Here is a 15,008-nt window from a genome sequence, read left to right on the forward strand (position 1 = left end):
GGAATAATACCAGCTTTCAGAGCTAACAACAACTTAAGCAAATATATTAAGAACAATAAAAGCCGAAACAGAAAGCAACTACAGGGTGGTGTGTACAAACTAACTTGTGGTGACTGTCCGAAAACGTACATCGGTCAAACTGGCAGAACTTTTGACAAACGGATAGCAGAACACAAAACGGCTTTGAACAATAGAAAAACAGACACTTCTACATACGCACTTCACCTTCTAGATCATAATCATGCTTTCAGTGAAGAGTTTCAAATTCTGCATATCCAAAATAAAGGCCTTAAGCTATCTTTTTTAGAATCTATGGAAATTAATAAACTGAAAAATACAGATATAATTCTGAATGACAAACTCAAGACAAACAGCTTCCCACTCCTCAACCTCTTCAGTTAGAGACTTAAAAAGGCAAACACATTGTAAATTATATCACTTGAGAAAGGCACTCTGCCGAAACAGCTATAGTCACATAGTTGTAAATAATAAATTTTGTGGAAGTATAGAAAACAAAAGTTTTCAGTGTTTTATTGTGAGATAAAATGAACTTCCATCAAGTAACGGTCGAATCCATCAATTATGGAAAGAAGAAATCTTACAAACATTAAGAAATCTTTTTAATCAGTGTCTACATAAAGGAGAAATACCCGACGAATGGAACGAAAGTCGAACAATCCTGCTCTTTAAGAAAGGCGACAGAAAGGACATAAAAAATTACAGACCCATCTCACTGCTGTCGCAAACGTATAAACTATTCACGAGGATTGTCAACAACAGACTAACACACAAATTTGACTCGTATCAACCAGTAGAGCAGGCAGGATTCCGAAAGGGATATAGCACCACTGACCATCTTCTAACAATTAGGACACTAATAGAAAAAGCTAACGAATACCATATAGATCTGCACTTAGCGTTCGTTGACTACGAAAAAGCATTTGACAGCGTGGAAATGTGGGCAATAGAAAAAGCTATAAACAACTGTAGAATAGATTCCAGATACAGAATGCTAATACATAATATATACAGGGTGTAACAAAAATACAGGTCATAAATTAAATCACATATTCTGGGACCAAAAATAGTTCGATTGAACCTAACTTACCTTAGTACAAATATGCACATAAAAAAAGTTACAGCCCTTTGAAGTTACACGATAAAAATCGATTTTTTCCGATATATCGAAAACTATTAGAGATTTTTTAATGAAAATGGACTGGCATTCTTATGGCAGGAACTTATTAAAAATAAATTATAGTTACATTTGTGAACACCATAAAAATTTTATGGGGGTTTTGTCTCCTTAAACCCCCCAAACTTTTTTGTACGTTCCAATTAAATTATTATTGTGGTACCCTTAGTTAAACACAATATTTTTAAAACTTTTTTGCCCCTCAGTACTTTTTGGAAAAGTTAGTTTTTATCAAGATATTTTGAATATTTGTCAAATCCACCACATATTTGTATATGGTTTAGTACGAATGTAGAAATCTCGTAATAATATGATTTTTTTTTTATAAATTACAGTTTGAGGTATATTTTGAACCATATTAGAAAAGAAGCCACATCTCGATAAAAGGTGCCTCATCGGAAAAATACTAAGAGCCAAAAAAGTTTAAAACACATCCTGTTTAACTAATGGTACCCCAATAATAGTTTAATTGGAACGTACACAAACATTTGGGGGGTTTAAAAGCACAGAACCCCCACAAAATTGTTATGTAAACATATTAAAAAAGAAGCCGCATCTCGATTAAAACTGGTTTATCGAAAAAATATAAAGAAGCAAAAAAGTTTTAAAACATTGTGTTTAACTAAGGGTACCACAATAATAATTTAATTGGAACGTACAATAAAGTTTGGGGGGTTTAAGGGAACAAAACCCCCATAAAATTTTTATGGGGTGCACAAATTTATTTCTAATTTATTCTTAAAATGTTCCTGCCATAAGAATGCGACTTGCCCATTTTCATTAAAAAATCTCTAATAGTTTTCGATATATCGGAAAAAATCGATTTTTATCGTGTAACTTCAAAAGGCTTTAACTTTTTTTGTGTGCATATTTGTACTAAGGTAAATTAGGTTCAATCGAACTATTTTGGGTCCCAGAATATGTGATTTAATTTGTGACCTGTATTTTTGTTACACCCTGTATAAGAAAGCAACAATGACAGTACAATTGGAAGAAACCACAAAACCCATACCAATTAACAGAGGAGTGAGACAGGGAGGTTATTTCTCCTAAACTATTTACATTAGCACTGGAAGATGTTTTCAAAACAATGGAATGGACAAACATGGGAATAAACATAAACGGAGAGAAACTAAACCACCTAAGATATGCAGACGATGTAGTAGTCATAGCATCAAGTTTTGAAGAACTACAAACCATGCTAACCGAACTAGCAAATGAATCCGAACAAATAGGTCTAAAAATGAATTTTGCCAAAACAAAAACAATGACAAACACACAAGACAATAGAAACGTAATACTAAACTACACCACAATAGAAGCGGTTAATGATTATATACAGGGTGAGGCAGATAACTGGCCTATTAGAAATATCTCGAGAACTAAAGGCAACAGAATCATGAAAATTGGAATAAGGGGGTTTTGAGGGATGATGTATTAAATGAAAATATTTTCATCTCTTTGCAACTTCCAGTTATACCGGAAGTTGCTTATAACTTCGTTTTTTTTAATGGGACATCCTGTATATTTTTACATTTTTGGATTCTCTTCGATGTCTTCTTTCTTAAAATATAAGGTTTTGTAATATTATATAGGGTATTTTAAAAGATAATTACGTTTTTTTATTAATTTCGTAGGAACATTCACACCCTGTCGAATTGTAGTAGTTTGACATCTAAAACTCTACTTACGTTCAAATGATTTTTAAGATACTCTACTATTGTCAAGAATCATTAGTATAGCTAAATTTTTAATTTTAGTATACAGGGTTGGTCGAAACCCGGAATGAGTATTTTCTGAGTTTTCTTAAATGGAACACCCAGTATTTCAGTATTGTAATGAAATGATATTTTATGGTACTTTTTTATTTCTTAAGCATTCCCTAGTATATACCTAACTGCTTTAATTTGTGCTTAATTGTTAATCGCACCAACAATCTTAACTAAGTAGGTATTTCGATAGCTAAACCATTATTGGTAATTTTAAGGACCAGTCTGGATTAATATGTATTTATTTCTGAAAAATTATTTGGGATTGAGTATTTTCACGGCCAACCTAATAAAATTTTACGTATTTTTTGTTGCAATTAATGTTTAGTTTGAATCACCAATAACTCACAAATTAAAGCAGTTAGGTATAGGGAATGTTTAAGATATAAAAAAGTACTATAAAATATCATTTCACTACAATACAAAAATACAGGGTGTTCCATTTAAGAAAACTCAGAAAATACTCATTCCGAGTTTCGACCAACCCTGTACACTAAAATTAAAAATTTAGCTATACTAATGATTCTTAACAATAGTATAGTATATTAAAAATCATTTGAACGTAAGTAGAGTTTTAGATGTCAAACTACTACAATTCTACAGGGTGTGAATGTTGCTAGGAAATTAATAAAAAAACGTAATTATCTGTTAAAATACCCTGTATAATATTACAAAACCTTATATTTTAAGAAAGAAGACATCGAAGAGAATCCAAGAATGTAAAAATATACAGGGTGTCCCATTTAAAAAAACTAAGTTATAAGCAACTTCCGGTATAACCGGAAGCTGCAAAGATATGAAAATATTTTCATTTAATAGATCATCTTTCAAAACCCCTTTATTCCAATTTTCATGATTCTGTTGCCTGTAGTTCTCGAGATATTTCTAATAGGCCAGTTATCTGCCTCACCCTATATATTTGGGACAGATGATAAAAATAAATAAGGAAACCAAACAGCGGAAGTAAAAAGAAGGGTAAGATTAGCTTGGGCAGGATTTGGAAAAGAAAATTAAAATGGGTCCTAAAGAATAAAAAAATACAACAATACTTAAAAACAAGAGTGTTTGACCAGTGCATACTCCCAATTCTCACATACGCATGCCAAACATGGACCTTGACCAAGGCAAATATGGATAAAATAATGAAGACACAAAGAGCCATGGAGAGAGCAATGTTAGGAGTAAAATTGACAGGCAAAAAGCAAAACAACTGGGTCAGAAAGAGAACAAAAGTCAAAGGCGCAGGCAAGAAGTCATAACGCTAGGCAAACGGACAATAGGTGGAATAGCACGATACAACAGTAGAGACCATGGACAGGAAAGAGAGCAAGAGGACGACCCCAGATGAGATGGGGAGACGACATTAAAAAGATAGGAGGAACGCACTGAAAACAGAAAGCACTAAACAGAAGCGAATTGAGGAAACTGGGGGAAGCCTATGTTCAGAATTGAACGAATTAAAGGGCAAAAGAAGAAGAAAGAAGGGCATATATTACTCGAAATATTTTATGTTTCCACATCAGAAATTTATTTACTACTCTTTTTCTTAGAGTCCATGTTTCGCTTCCATACGTGAATGCTGGTGGTTACATATCTAGATTTTTGCACCTGCTGAGAGAAGCACTGACTTGATTAGATGGAGGATGAATAGTGTGACCAACTCCTATTTAGTCAAATTCGGGACACGGCTGAAAAAAATACCTGAAATCCGGGACTTTTCAATAGAAATCGGGACATTTTTTTAATATAGAACTTTCAGAATATCATCATTTTATTTATTAAACATTTTTATGTTGACAATGATATTTTTAATGGGGTTAAGCCACAATAATTGGTTGTAATGATAATGACGATAATTAAAATACAGAAACGAAAAAAAGTTCACAGTTTGAGTTTCTGTAGAACTATAATACCAAATACCACGATATGCAGAGTTTTGGATGTGGTATTAATATTCTTCTTCTTCTTCAGTCTTCAGAAATCGAACTTTGGACATAGGCCTCCTCCAATTCAATCCAGTGTTGTTTATTTTGCGCCACGTGTTTCCAGTTGTGTCCTCCAAAGTTCTTTGTCATCAGCCCATCTCATTTGTGGCCTTATTTTGCTTCTTCTTCCTAACCACGGTCTCCATTGTTGTATTTCATGATTCCATCTTTTATCCTTCAGTCGGGCATTGTTTCCTGCGAAGTTCTATTTTAATTTGGCAGCATGGTCTCCTGCGTCTTTTACTTTGGTTTTGTTTCTAATCCGGCACCGGCAGAGAAAACGGGCACCCCAAAAATGGGTCATTTTTAATGTCTTGTATTTCCTAAACCTGATGTTCGATTTAAGTAATTTTTTTAATATGTTATAGCCTTATTTTTTATCAATATCGCTGTAATAATATTGTTGCTAGACAGGTACATTGTCATTGTATACAGGGTGTACGAATCAAACTGTGTTTTTTTCTCAAATTTTGGAACACCCTGTGGAATGTTCTAGCTTTTATAAAATACTAAAATTAAAACCCAACTATAGCCACAGATTTTCTTAACATTCTGCTTTTTTATTCATTCGCTTATGTTGAATAATAAAAAAAGTTAGGCACTTTAACAACTACCCCTGTTTTTTGTCAATACAGGGTGTTTTTCAATAAGTACGGCAAGCTTTAAGGGGTAATTCTGCATGATAAAATAATGACAGTTTGCTTTATAAACTTATGCCCGCAAATATTTCGTTTCTGAGATAGGGGGTGTTGAAATTGTTAATATATATATATCTAAAATATTTATACCCGTATGCACGCCAATGCTGAATATAAAATTCTTAGTTGTATGCCCAAAAATGCACAATAACTACCTCTTAAAATCTACCAAATTTAATTTGCATATCATAAACCGTTTTAGAGAAATAAATAAATCGTCAGTTTGTAAGAAAAATTTCAACACCCCCTATCTCGGAAACGAAGCATTTGCGGGCATACGTTTATAACGCAAACTGTCATTATTTTATCATAGAAAATTACCCCTTAAAGTTTGCCGTACTTATTTAAAAACACCCTTTATTAACGAAAAACAGGGGTAGATGTTAAAGTGCTTAACTTTTTTATTATCAAACATAAGCGAATGAATCAATAAACAGAATGTTAAGAAAACCTGAGGCTATAGTTTGGTTATAATTTCAGTATTTTATAAAAGCTAGAAAATTCCACAGGGTGTTCCAAAATTTGAGAAAAAAACACAGTTTGATTCGTACACCCTGTACACAATGGCAATGTACCTGTCTAGCAAAAATATTATTACAGTGATATTGATAAAGAATAAGGCTATAACATATAAAAAAATTACTTAAATCGGACATCAGGTTTAGGAAATACAAGACATTAAAAATGACCCATTTTTTGGGGTGCACGTTTTCTCTGCCGGTGAGTGTATAAGCCTCACCCCGAGCATTGATCTTAATATTACACTCTCGAAATTGTCGACTTTTTTTCGTGCTACCAATTCAGTTTGATATGAATTCTTAGAAGAATATTCAAAATTTCAAAATAGAATTTTGCCAAAACATTGAAAATTCGGATGGCCCGGAAGTCTGGTCCGGGACGCCGGGACACGACTTCGTAATTCGGGCCATGTCCCGGATTTTTCGGGCTAGTTGGTCGCACTAAGTATGAATGATAAATAATACCAGTCTCCTGCCATTAGTTGCGTTTCAACTTCTCGTTCTATTTTGTCAGTTGTCCTTGGTGATTGTTGCTCCTAGATCTTTAGATTCTTCAAATACTTTGAACTTATGATCGTTTATAGTACTATTTTTCTTTATTCGCTGTCGTTCTTGTTTTGAAACGACCATGTATTTTGTTTTGTCTTGATTTATTTTTAGACCCATAATGCAGCTTCTTCAAAGTCCGAGCAACTCATGTTGATTGTGCTACTGCATCTACGTCGTCGGTAAAAGCAAGTAGGCTTTTTACTCCTCGAACAGCCATGTCTGGTTCGTATGACATATTCTAAGGCCAGGATAAACATCAATTTGGACAACGGATCTGTCATAAGTCCAGAATTTGCGCAGACAGCATTTGATATTTTCCCCCTATTATAACTTCTGTAAAGGAGTTCCTGACACACATATGTACCTTTTTTTTTATTTATTAAAGGCTTTGACGTAGCCAATTAGTCAGACTATTTGTTTTTTTTGTATGGTATTACAATAACAATTTTAAGTTAATATCTAAGCCTACTTATTATCCAAATTTACAGGGTGTTATAATATATTAATGAATACATTTTTAAATTTTGTGTGATATTTTTACAATTTTTAATTTTATTATCTAAGCCTATTTAAAATTTAAATTTACAGGACGTTACATATTCGTAAAGACATTTTAACGTCTGCTTATTTTTTGGAAAAAGAATTTCGTTTAAATTGACAGGTAAAGGACAATTTAGATCAATTAACTTTTCATACATCACTTTAATATTTTGTCTGTACTGTCCACACATATTAGGTGCTGTAGATCTCCCATTCCACCACAGGCGCAATATGGTTTATCACTGATACCTATGCTGTATTTGTATGGTGGGGTTAGTGCGTGATTTGACCTCATTCTGTTTATTGTTTTTATAAATAGCCTATTTGATTCTTGTTTAAACCATCTCTCATTGGGAATTAGTGGTTGGCAATTTCTAAAATTTATTCCCGTTGTACTTTGGTTATATACACGTTGCCAATTTTGTTTGCAATACTGATATTATCTATATCGGTTACTGGTAGAAGTATGTTGTTTATGTTTCGTTTGGTTAAAGCTGCAGATTTAGCTAATTTGTCGACTTCTTCATTTCCAAATATTCCAGAATGTCCTTTAACCCAACAAATAATAATTGAACTGCCCGAGGAAGTAATATCATAATATAGACTCTTAATTTCTATCTCAATGTGGTTTAGACTTTTTGTCGATTGGATAGAAGTGAGTTTGTCCACAATACTTCTACAATCGGTGAAAATGATATAATTGTCCATACCAACAGAGGCTATATATTTTAGCGCAAGTAATAAAGCTGATAATTCGGCAGTATATATTGAAGCTTCATTAGGCAATCGGCATGATTCTTTGTATTCAGAATTCCAGTGATATATTGCACTTCCGGTTCTATTTTGAATTTTGGAGCCGTCAGTAAAAATATATTGAAACATAGGCCACTTGTCTTTAATTATTTTGTTGATAATACTGCCTGGAAGGTTTGAATCCATGTAATTTGTTTGTATTATCTTGGAAAAGAGAGTTTCAAGAGGTTTAGTGTAAATTGGAGGTATTTTATTTTTGTATATTTGGTGCTCATACATTGTCAATTTCCTATAGCTTTCAACGTATATGGGGGTTTTTTAGTACACCAATATTTGTGGCTTAAATCTAATATATTCAAGTTACGAATAGTCCTTAAGTAGCTGACGTATTTTGAAATAGCTCTAGCTACAAACTTATCTGTACAAAACTGTCTACGTAGAGTAAGTGGTGGTTCCTTAGCTTCAATCTCAATAATAGTAATAGGAGTAGATTTTAAGTAACCGAGACAGAGTCTCAAACAATTATTCCTTTGGATTTCAACTTTATTAAGATATCCTGTTGACGCAGACCCATATAAATGACAACTATAGTCGAAAATTGGTCGAATCATTGAGCGATAGAATAGCAATGCAATATTCGGGTCAGCTCCCCAACCGGTTCTACAAAAAGCTCTAAGGATATTCATAGAATTTTCTGATTTCTTTATAATATAATAAATTTGATCCTTCCATAACAATTTACGATCCAAATACGTCCCAAGATATTTAACACAATTTTTTATCGGAAATTCTATTCTACCTAATTTGAAGGTGCCTTGAGGAATTTGGCGTTTTTTGGAGAAAAAACAAATTTCGGTCTTTGTCGTTGATATGGATAAACCTAGAGAATGGTAATCATTTTTTACACAATCTAATGTAAATTCAAGTTGACGTCTACAAATGTCTAGAGAAGAATGGGAGGTGTACAACACAACGTCATCTGCAAATTGTAAAATATTAGAGTATGGAGGTACTATGTGTTCTAAATCTATATTGTACAATGAAAAAAGAAGTGGACTTAAAATACTACCCTGTGGTATACCTATACTCGTTAACCTTGGTGGTAAAAGGTTCTCGTTTATTTTTAAGTAAGTCCATCTATTCTTGTACAAGGATACAATGAAATTTGAAATTTTAACTGGCATTCCAAGATCTACTAATTTTTTATAAAGAATGTCTAAATTGATGTTATCAAACGCTGAAGTTACATCTATAAATGCTGCAGCTGTCGACGCCTGATTTGTAAAATTGACCTGTAAAGAAGAGACTAGGGAAGTGAGAGCATCTTGTGTAGATCTGGATTTTCGAAAGCCGTACTGAGATTTGGGAAGGATATCTTCGGACTCAAGCCAGTATTCAAGCCGATTTTTGATTAATCTCTCTAGAGTTTTTAGTATACAGGAACTTAAAGATATAGGTCTGTAAGATTCAACTTTGTTATCTGGCTTTCCTGTTTTTTTTATAGTTAATACAATATAGTCCTTCCATGCTTTGGGAATTAAATTTTTGTTTTGCCATATAGTGTTAAAAATTTGTAGTAATGATAGTTTGTATTCTGTAGGTAGAAAATATAGCATAGAATATGATATACAGTCCATCCCTGGAGATGAACTATTATTTTGCTTGAGTCCATGATTTAATTCCCATAATTCAAATGGTTTCTCTAGATTGAAGTTTTCTCTGGGTACGGTAACTGTAGCTTCATTTATTTGAAATAAAAATGTGTGTACCATTTTTATATATTCGGCTGCAATACGAAGGAAAAACAATCTTACTTTTTAATTAGAATAAGGAGTGCAGCCAGTCCCTTTAACTGCAGTTTTCTGCTCTTATTGGAGCGTCATCAGAAGGAACGTAGGCACTGTTCTCCTTAATCCAATCAAATCGCATCGAAATGTTTTCCCAACTATTGCAGCCAAAATGATGGTAATGGGTGGCTAGCGCCATCTGGCCGTAAAAATACGAAGCAAGTTTTCAATCCTAATAGCAAATAATTAATATTGAAAAATATCAAAAATTACTAAAAGATTTTTAAATTGAAAACTTACTGGTACATCCCCATGTATACGCCTCCAAGACTTCTACAATTTGCAAGTCATATGGATGCTGCAGTAAAGACGATAGGGAAGGAATTCTAAACCTTGCAATTCAAATCCCCCGTCTGCAGCCGGCTAGGAACTGAAAGATGCACCATAGTTACTCTACTGAGTAAAAAGAAAATAAAATAAAAATGTGTGTACCATTTTTATATATTCGGCTGCAATACGAAGGAAAAACAATCTTACTTTTTAATTAGAATAAGGAGTGCAGCCAGTCCCTTTAACTGCAGTTTTCTGCTCTTATTGGAGCGTCATCAGAAGGAACGTAGGCACTGTTCTCCTTAATCCAATCAAATCGCATCGAAATGTTTTCCCAAATATTGCAGCCAAAATGATGGTAATGGGTGGCTAGCGCCATCTGGCCGTAAAAATACGAAGCAAGTTTTCAATCCTTATAGCAAATAATTAATATTGAAAAATATCAAAAATTACTAAAAGATTTTTAAATTGAAAACTTACTGGTACATCCCCATGTATACGCCTCCAAGACTTCTACAATTTGCAAGTCATATGGATGCTGCAGTAAAGACGATAGGGAAGGAATTCTAAACCTTGCAATTCAAATCCCCCGTCTGCAGCCGGCTAGGAACTGAAAGATGCACCATAGTTACTCTACTGAGTAATAAGAAAATAAAATAAAAATGTGTGTACCATTTTTATATATTCGGCTGCAATACGAAGGAAAAACAATCTTACTTTTTAATTAGAATAAGGAGTGCAGCCAGTCCCTTTAACTGCAGTTTTCTGCTCTTATTGGAGCGTCATCAGAAGGAACGTAGGCACTGTTCTCCTTAATCCAATCAAATCGCATCGAAATGTTTTCCCAAATATTGCAGCCAAAATGATGGTAATGGGTGGCTAGCGCCATCTGGCCGTAAAAATACGAAGCAAGTTTTCAATCCTAATAGCAAATAATTAATATTGAAAAATATCAAAAATTACTAAAAGATTTTTAAATTGAAAACTTACTGGTACATCCCCATGTATACGCCTCCAAGACTTCTACAATTTGCAAGTCATATGGATGCTGCAGTAAAGACGATAGGGAAGGAATTCTAAACCTTGCAATTCAAATCCCCCGTCTGCAGCCGGCTAGGAACTGAAAGATGCACCATAGTTACTCTACTGAGTAATAAGAAAATAAAATAAAAATGTGTGTACCATTTTTATATATTCGGCTGCAATACGAAGGAAAAACAATCTTACTTTTTAATTAGAATAAGGAGTGCAGCCAGTCCCTTTAACTGCAGTTTTCTGCTCTTATTGGAGCGTCATCAGAAGGAACGTAGGCACTGTTCTCCTTAATCCAATCAAATCGCATCGAAATGTTTTCCCAAATATTGCAGCCAAAATGACTTGCTTCGTATTTTTACGGCCAGATGGCGCTAGCCACCCATTACCATCATTTTGGCTGCAATATTTGGGAAAACATTTCGATGCGATTTGATTGGATTAAGGAGAACAGTGCCTACGTTCCTTCTGATGACGCTCCAATAAGAGCAGAAAACTGCAGTTAAAGGGACTGGCTGCACTCCTTATTCTAATTAAAAAGTAAGATTGTTTTTCCTTCGTATTGCAGCCGAATATATAAAAATGGTACACACATTTTTATTTTATTTTCTTATTACTCAGTAGAGTAACTATGGTGCATCTTTCAGTGCCTAGCCGGCTGCAGACGGGGGATTTGAATTGCAAGGTTTAGAATTCCTTCCCTATCGTCTTTACTGCAGCATCCATATGACTTGCAAATTGTAGAAGTCTTGGAGGCGTATACATGGGGATGTACCAGTAAGTTTTCAATTTAAAAATCTTTTAGTAATTTTTGATATTTTTCAATATTAATTATTTGCTATTAGGATTGAAAACTTGCTTCGTATTTTTACGGCCAGATAGCGCTAGCCACCCATTACCATCATTTTGGCTGCAATATTTGGGAAAACATTTCGATGCGATTTGATTGGATTAAGGAGAACAGTGCCTACGTTCCTTCTGATGACGCTCCAATAAGAGCAGAAAACTGCAGTTAAAGGGACTGGCTGCACTCCTTATTCTAATTAAAAAGTAAGATTGTTTTTCCTTCGTATTGCAGCCGAATATATAAAAATGGTACACACATTTTTATTTTATTTTCTTATTACTCAGTAGAGTAACTATGGTGCATCGTTCAGTTCCTAGCCGGCTGCAGACGGGGGATTTGAATTGCAAGGTTTAGAATTCCTTCCCTATCGTCTTTACTGCAGCATCCATATGACTTGCAAATTGTAGAAGTCTTGGAGGCGTATACATGGGGATGTACCAGTAAGTTTTCAATTTAAAAATCTTTTAGTAATTTTTGATATTTTTCAATATTAATTATTTGCTATTAGGATTGAAAACTTGCTTCTTATTATCATTTATTTGACTTGGAACCCAAGGAGGTGAAATCTTGAAATGGAAATCTTCTATCCATGCAGCTTCGGTGTTTATCGGAAGTTGATTGGACTGCTTTCGGTTTTTGTAGCGATTTACTTTCTTCCAGACGTCGCTGATTGGAGTGTTGGAGTTTAAGCTTTCGTAGTAATTTATCCAAGTTTGTTTTTTTCTAATTTTAAAAGTTTTCTTTGCTAAGGCATCTAATTTTTTGTATTCAATTAGATTGTGAAGATTAGGATTTGCTTTATAACGTCTATATGCTGTTTTGCGGTTATTTGCAGCTGATTCGCAGTTATTATCCCACCATGGTTTTGGTAGCTTGTTTGTAGGATATTTGTTATTGTTGTATGATTTTGGAATTAAAATGGTTGCGCATCGGTTTATTTCGGCAACTAATTCTTCATAAGTTTGTGGTTGTTTTCCCGAATAAAAGTTCGATGAATACAAATTCCAATCTGCTTTATGCAAATTCATCTTTTGTGTGTATTGTCACCAGGTTGTATTGCTTGTTCCGAGTTTTCCAAGGCGATGATCAAGGGTAGATGATCAGAACCATGTGGATCTTGAATAACAGACCAAGTTAATTTAGATACAATGTCCTGGGTACATATTGTTATATCGATTGCTGATGGGCTGGAAGTTAGTGCAAGAGTTGGAGAACCATCATTTAAATATAATAGATTACACTGTTCTATCGCCTCTAATAAAACTTTACCGTGAGTATCATTATTTTCGCAACCCCATGCCATGTTGTGAGCGTTGAAGTCTCCACCAATGATGAATGGAGAAGAAATGTGTTGAAAAAAATTGACCCATTCTTCAACCGTTACTCTAATACCTGGTTCTTTATATGCGGATATTATATGTATAGGTTTCTTGATACACGAAAGTTTAACAGCTATGCAATTATAAGTAAAATTATAATTATCCAATAAATTTGTCTCTTCTGTAATTATTTTATTTTTAATTAAAATTGCTGTGCCTCCGTACCCATCAGGGTGATCAGATCTAAAACAATTATATCCTGAGAAGTTATAAAATTTTTCTGGTTTAAACCATGTTTCTGATAACATGGCCACATATACATTTTTTTGAATAAGTAAGGCTTCTAAATTTGGTTTATTAGAAACTGCTGAGCGACAGTTCCATTGTAAAAAGTTTAAAGGTTTAGTTGTGTCTGACACGATGTTTGAAATAGTAAGTCTTCTTGTGATATCGCTGCCGTACTTAAGTATTTATTAATATGTTGTGTAATCTCTGTTTTTGATTTGTCTAAATTTTCAGTGAGTTTTAATGAACTAATTATATTAAGAACCAATTCTAAAATTACATTATTTAATTGTGATGGTACTCCTTGTGTTTGCAAGTTTGTTGTATTTGTATGTTCTGTATATTTAGACGTATTATAAATACCACCTTTTTGTCTAGGAATATTTTCTTGAGAAAGTATTTCTTTTCTAGCTGATTCCAAAGGATTGGGAGAACTTGGCCGGTGTCGCTTAAAATTTATTTTTTCTGGGTTATTACTGCTGAAGAACATTTGTGAGGAGAATTTCTTTGATGATGAAGCTGATTGATTTTGAATTACTTGATAAGATTGCTCATTCTGATTAGAATTGGTTAAGAACTGCTATTTCTGGCAGCAATATTGGCATATGAAACTTTCGGAATTTGTTTACATGCATCAAAGAAATTTAGATTTATTGATGACATCGTATTCTTAATTTGTTTCTGTCTAGAAAATTCAGGACATGAACTTAGGTGTGTAGTCAAATGATTACCTTGACAGCTGAAACAAGTTGGAGTATATTCATTTACTGTACAATCTTTTGTATTATGGAAATCATGACATTTGTTGCACCTGGGACGTGCTTTACAATTAAATCCAAGGTGTCCAAAACGGAGACAAGAGAAACATAATAGAACTTTTTGAACATAGGGTTCAACGTCTTTGATCACTTTATTAATTGTGATATATTTAGGAAGAGTTTGTGCTTTAAAATTAACAATACATGATTTTGTTGGAACTTTGTCTATTATTGTTTTATCTTCAATATGTTTTTCTACCTTTCTATTTATTCTTCTAACCGAAACTACTTCGAACTTACAGTGCATATCATATTGTTTAATTTTATTTTTGATATATTCTTCTGAAAATTCTATATCTATGTCCCTAATTATACCCTGTCTATGGAGTATAAACTTCGGAACGTAAACATCTAAATTGTTGTTTGTAAACAATGAGCAAGCTTTTTGATTGATTAAAAAATTGGCTGATTGGTAATCTTTAAATTAGTTCTAATTCTATTCTTGCCTATTGAATCAATACTAGTAATTTTGTTATCTAAATTCGAAAAATTAGAGAGTATAATGTCGCCAATTTTGATAGCATTAAGCTGACCTTTAAAGTTCGGAGTATTATTTTCTATATATGCATGGAAAGGTCCTACG

At 33.5% G+C, this 15,008-nt stretch overlaps 1 protein-coding gene across 1 annotated transcript in view; it reads left to right on the plus strand.

Annotated features, from left to right (window-relative positions):
- The window catches only part of LOC114327661 (CLIP domain-containing serine protease B10-like), a 109,593-nt gene that overhangs the window by 62,679 nt on the left and 31,906 nt on the right, over positions 1-15,008 (plus strand). The window lies entirely within an intron of this gene.

The sequence above is a fragment of the Diabrotica virgifera genome, chromosome 7 (genome assembly GCF_917563875.1).
Source record: "Diabrotica virgifera virgifera chromosome 7, PGI_DIABVI_V3a".
In the NCBI taxonomy this organism is placed as follows: Eukaryota; Metazoa; Arthropoda; class Insecta; order Coleoptera; family Chrysomelidae; genus Diabrotica; species Diabrotica virgifera.